At 38.0% G+C, this 6,552-nt stretch overlaps 1 pseudogene; it reads left to right on the top strand.

The window, feature by feature from the left end:
- Positions 1-923: 923 nt before the first annotated feature.
- LOC144707425 (cytochrome P450 94B1-like) lies at positions 924-4,532 on the top strand (annotated as a pseudogene).
- Positions 4,533-6,552: the final 2,020 nt, after the last annotated feature.

Genomic DNA, 6,552 nt, shown 5'->3' with positions numbered 1-6,552 from the left:
AAGGCACTACGGAAATGAGTGAAGGCAAATAACATTGCTCCTTTAAGTCGGCTGGGTCAGAACATAATATGTTAAACTAATTACTCCCAAATCTAACTGATGATTTATAATGGGACAGTCAATCCCGATATCGTTGGTGCAATCATGTTTAATATGGTGGTTAGTGTGATCATTATTCTTTTATATTTCAATACAACTATCGGTGATATGACGATATAGTTTTACTGAATTTTACTGAGTTAGGGCCACGGTAGTAAATACCTCCGACATGACACAAATATAATGCAATGCATACTGAATAACATCGGAAGTACTGTGAGTAGGATCATGCAAATTTTGAGAAACAATATATTCATGAAATACTTAATTATTATCGCCTTTATTGGAGGACCCAGTGCAACTGATCATTCCTTCGAATTATTGTGTCCAACTTTCTTGGCTTAATTATTTAATAAGTGACAACCTTCCACTGAATTTTGATATAGTCTCACTGCCACATACTACACACCACATTCCGTAACAAAAACTAAATTGGAACGTGGGTTGACTGAGGAAGACGCCTCTGCGTTATCTATATACTTAGACGTGGTCGTTCTGTTCTGATTGTTCGAATTGGTGCGAATTGCGCGTTCTGTTCGGATTTCCAAAAAGAACAATGTTGAAAACGAACAGAACTTCGCACAGACGGCTGTGCGGTTCTCTTTGTGCGAATTGCGCGAATTTTTTTTAAGGTTTTTTAGAAAAAAGCCTCCCTCCTTCTCGTTCTCGTTACTCTCAGTCTCCCTCCCTCGTTCTCGTTCTCACTGACTCTGAGTGACCTTGACCCAAAGTCCCAGCCTCTCGTTCTCGTTGAATCGCTCTCTCCATCTCTGCTCTTCAAGAACTGAACTGTACGCCTCCTGATGGGATCTTCTTCCTTTGCCATGTTTTCGGCAGCATTCCTCCCATTTATTTTCATGCTCGTCGCGGGGTTGAACTTCGCCGTGTGGCTCATCCTCGGAGGGAGAAGAAGAAAGTTGGACATTCAGGAGCATGGGCCGCGGGGCTATCCTCTTGTGGGGGGCTTAGTTTCCTTCAACAAGAACAAGCGCCGGCTTCTGGACTGGTACACGGAGCTGCTGGCCGAGTCCCCCATCGAGACCATCGTCGTGGCCCAGCTCGATGCGCGGCGCACAGTGGTGACGGGGAACCTGGAGAACGTGGAGCACATCTTGAAGAGCAGGTTCGAGAATTACCCAAAGGGCAGGCCGTTCTCGGAGTTGCTCAGCGACCTGCTGGGGACCGGCATCTTCAACGTCGACGGCGAGCTGTGGCGCGCGCAGCCCAAGCTGGTGAGCCACGAGTTCAGTGCGAGGATGGGCAAGGCCGCGGCGGAGACGGCGCTGGCGGCCGCGGTGGCGGGCGTCTAGTCCCCGCGCTGGCGGCGGTCGCGGACGGCAGCGCCGGTGTAGACCTTCAGGAGCTCCTTCGGCGGCTTGCCTTCGACACCATTTGCATGGTCTCCATGGGATAGACCCCAGCTGCTTGGGCTCGGAGGGAGGCGATGCGTCGTGCTGGGTTAACGTTCAACATAAGTTATTAATTGAACTGGCTATGTTATCTTTGGTATAGATATGTATATCTCTTGAATATCATCTATAGCTTTAACCACTGTTGGTCTGCAGCTCCATCAACGATGCCGTAGGTAAGCTGATCAAACACAGGAAGACGAAAGAGAACATGAAGCAAACCCAACTGACGGACTTTCTCTCGAGACATGGTGGTGAGCTTCATCATGGCGGGGCAGGACACCACGTCGTCTGCGCTGACGTGGTTCTTCTGGGTGCTGTCCCAGCACCCGGAGGCGGAGGCGGGGGCGGCGGACGAGGCCGTGACGACCAAGGGAGAGTTGAGTCACGGAGCGCTGAAGGAGATGACGTGGCTGGAGGCTTGTCTGTGCGAGAGCATGAGGCTTTATCTGCCGGTGGCGTGGGACTCAAAACACGCCGCCGAGGACGACGTCCTGCCGGCTTTGTTCGATGGATCTGGTTCTCCTCCTTTGTTCGGTTGTTCGAATTTGTTCGCTTGTGCGAATTTTGTTTGGTTGTGCGAATTTGTTTGGTTGTGCAAATTTTGTTCGGTTGTGCGAATTGTTCGAACATTTGTTCGAATTTTCACACATAAAAAGAACAGCACACCGAACACACCCCTGTGCGGTTCGTTTGTGCGAATTTTCTGTTCGTTTTAAACGAACAGAACAGAACAACCATGTCTATATATATATACTTGATCCCTAATTTTTATCATTTTTCCGTTAATTTTGCTCTATGTAAGTTTTAGATGTAAAGTTGGTTATATCTTCTTGTAAAATGAAAGCTCAATTGGTGTTTTGAATTTTGTAAATGGTTCTTCCTTTTGTTTCTTTTTAACTAGCAACTAACCATCAATCTGTCACTCTTCACTTGAATGCAGTTCACTGAGTACCTGATTCGCAATTTCAGAAATCAAACTATTTTTTCTCGATTAGCTTGGACTTATGATCTAGCAAAACCTACAGATTTCAGAATGAAAAAAAATTGTAAACTTATTTTAATGTACTCTTGTGCTATCAGTATATTTTCATCTAGTATAAATAAGGTTTGACATCTTTTCGACCACAAGAGGATAACAAGGGTAGTAATAAGTTTGGGGACAGTAATTTCGGGGAATTAGTAACTGTAGTGAATTCTGTTGATATGATCCGAACTAAGAAAAAATATAGAAAATAAGACTATGGGTGATTATACATGTCATTTCGTGCCAGCTTCGTTAAATATTAATGAATGTCCTGAGCTAAAAGAGATCGGCAATTTTATTTAATGAGTACACAGGTCTCCTTTCTATGATGCAAGTAAGCACTTCGGGGACATAAATATCTCAGTCGTTAAGTGGACCTAGTCCTCTAATGAATTTTTCTACCTATTGGTATTTCTTTATTATTTTGACATTCGTTATCCTTCATCATCTATGCTCAAACTCAAATGTGTTTGGCATCTATTGGAATGTTAACCCTTCACTTGTCGTTATATTCTTTAAGATATGGTACCGTTTTTAGTACTTTTATGCATTCTAGGTGTCTATTATCCTTTGAAGTATAAAATACCAATGTTATTCTTGTTTAATATGATTTATTTCACTTCTATAATGAACTTCCAATTTTTCTATATTCAATGGAGTTTAAACAAAATTTTCTGACATCAACTTCATTAATAAAATACTTTTACATGTTTGAGAATATCTATTTAGGTATATTCAAACATTTAAAGGCATTCAAAACATTATTATGGATTTTCTAGTAATTGTATGGAGTTTTCTGAAGTTAAGTTCAGAAAGAAAATAACTTCATACTTAAAAAATAAAATTTTAATTCAATCAATTTTTTTGATTAATTAATGTACTTTTTCCACATCTAGAAGTTCATGCTAGGTGGGAAATTTTCCATATGATTCAAAGGAGAGAGAAAATTAATTGGCTCCGATCGCTCCAAATTGAAACAATGATATGTAATGATCTAAAAGGAGTTTCAATCTGAAGTTTTGTGTGTAGTTGCACATTACTCTGGGCTATCAATCCACCACGTAGGATCTATCAATCGAACCCCTCATCATTGAAAAAAACACACCATTGGATTTAGTTCCTAATTACGATTAATGTAGTGTTTTGCTCATTTAAAATACTGTTTGGGTCTGTTCTAGTACCCCAAGAGAGAAGGAATATAGAAGCAAGATTCAGATCAAGACGTGTAAAGAAAAAGCACCTCTCGGCCCATTAGGCCCATGGCAACGAGGTTTGTGTGATATTTGTGTTTTTTTTTCTGAACTACGTCTTCATCCTTTTTAAAAGGTTATCAGTGTCGGTAGCCAAGATTTCTGCTCTCACGCACACCACCTTCAACTCCACCATTCGTCAATGCAAATCCGCCTCCATCTCCATTGCACTAGCGATGGTAAACTCATCATTACTCACCCCCACTTCACCGCTCGTTAGCATGTATCAACCATCATCTCCATTGGAATAAGCATTGCATCTCTTTTATCAACTCCACTCCATTCACGTCCATCTATGTCTACCATCACCTGAAACTCCAAAAGTGTTGGCTAAGGTATTTGAAACTTCTCAAAATTATTCTATAAATATGAATAAATTAAGTTACTTTGGATCCAAACATACCTTCTTAAAAGTAATTTAAAACAGTTGTCTGTTTTAAATTACTTTTCTTTAGTTTGCTTTTGTTAAATTGTATTTGTTCCCTTTAATCAATATACAAAGTCAAAAAATAAATCATTGGTAAAAGTTCACCTATTCAATACTTGCTCTCTATGGATTTGACCTGTACTCACACTATGCTTGTAATGAAATAATTTTTTTTTGTATAAACTAGAAGCCTTAAACGACATATTTAACCTAGTTTTTGGTTCATCAATCACGAACACTATATCGATAATTTCTCATAAATTTTACTTGAGTATTTTGATTCTGTAGGTCTGTCTATAATTGGATCTATGGCTAATTAGAGTATATGGAAAAACAATTATGCATTAAATTGTGCAAAATTGACTCATAGTTGATCAAATAGACCCAAGATGATATTTTGTGGAAATGATTTTATACTCAGGCGGCTCATTGTAAGAGTATCTTTAAGCTGTGAATGTAGGTAACATTTAGACTTGTCCAACTAATTCTTATGTTTATGGATATCATACTGAGGTTCTTACAGCGTTGTTCAAGATCTGCTAACTATCCTGTCACATCTCAGATAGTGAGGTCGGTCGAAAGTGGAAAAGAAAGGCTTTTAATTTTAATAGCTACAAAAAATCTTAAGCCAACCAAATCAGTGAGCTATGTTTGCATGTATATTAATTAGACAAGGATCAACTTAATGTAATCAATAGGTTAAATTTCCAGTCACTAGGTGACATGTTACATTTCATGTTGTAAATCATACGGAGTAGTGATAGAACTTTCTCACATAACAATTTCCATCATCCGTTATCAAATATCTATATTGCTTGATCCCTACAAGATTCCTTAACTATGTTGAGTATAACAACAGTAATTGGCCAATAATGAAACTGATTAGATAATATCTTCTCTAATATCTTTCATATTGTGACCAAGGATTTAAGGTATCTTTTTCATATAGTAAATATTTTCTTGTGTTGAGGGGGATAATCCCACGTGGACTCTTTACCGGTATGTCCTAACTAAGTCTATCTTGAATTTAATTATTAGGGAGTCCTAAGTTATTGTCAAGACCTAGGGTTACATTGACGATGTGTCTTTCTTATCTAAATGGAAAAAGACTATTGCCATTACATGGATGGGAATCAATATAATTGAGGTTAAGGTACATCACCATTCATGTACTCATACAGACATTGATTGGAAATATTTCCCTAAAGAGGACCTAACGTCTCTCCTTAGTGTCTATAGACTAATGAAAAGATGATCACCTATTGTGAGAACATAATTTTTTATCAGATATTACAATTCTTTAGTTGAGCATTAGTCATACATACAATGGATGAGTGATCAATGCATTATACTATTGTCATCATTCACTTAGTCATCGCATATATTCTAATATGTCGTTATAAACATCCCTTGATAATCAGATAATATAATTTTTCACTCTAGTTAATTTCAATATGACATATATGTTTGGTTTGTGCACTCTTTGCCCCGTTATTTCAAAAAATGCCTAGGTGGCCTAAACCTTTACGATCTATTTACATATCATAAGGACCAAGCATTTTGTGGTGCAGATACAACATACTAGTCCTACTTCCTACCTAATCTTCTGTAGATTACATAAGCATTTCCTTGTGAATTATTGAAAAATATGTTCTAAAACACTAGTGCTCTTTAAAACAAGTACATAAAAAACAACCAGCTTATGAATCTCAGCAAAACTTAAAATAAAGTTTAGTTTCCCTAACCAGTTTTTCTATTTCTTTTTGAGTATGGCTATGATATTCTTGTGCTGAAAATATTTAATGGGATTTTCCCAAAATTTTCATATCATGAAGAGTAATTTATTATTTTATGTTTCCTATATAGGTTTGTTGAATCTAATACATCTAAAAATTTGCTCATTATATGGAAAGTAACCATGATTTTAGATGTTTCTTCATAAGACTATCATGGGTTCACATGTTCTCTGTATCCGGATGTTGCATCAATAATCACTTTATAATTATCTAAAAAGATAGCAACACATGTTTCATAGTTTAGCAAATAAATAATTGTCACATGATGTGCAAACTCTGTGCGTGTGTCACATTGTAACCTATGACAACGGGCTAGTAAACGAAAGAACATACACACCTAATATTACATAACACTTATCTGTAGTATCTTTATTTTTGACGATGACTTCTGGCAGATTATATGTGTCCTAATGATGGACTACAGGTTAACCAATATGTCCAGTATTTAGGCTTATATGTTGTTCTCAACTCACATACCCATTAAGTTATATGCCATGTAGAATCAGCATAACTTTCAATTTATGTGATGCGTGATGTGTTATAA

The sequence above is a fragment of the Wolffia australiana genome, chromosome 9, assembly GCF_029677425.1.
Source record: "Wolffia australiana isolate 7733 chromosome 9, ASM2967742v1".
NCBI lineage: Eukaryota > Viridiplantae > Streptophyta > Magnoliopsida > Alismatales > Araceae > Wolffia > Wolffia australiana.
This window is presented reverse-complemented; position numbering and strand designations above follow the sequence as displayed.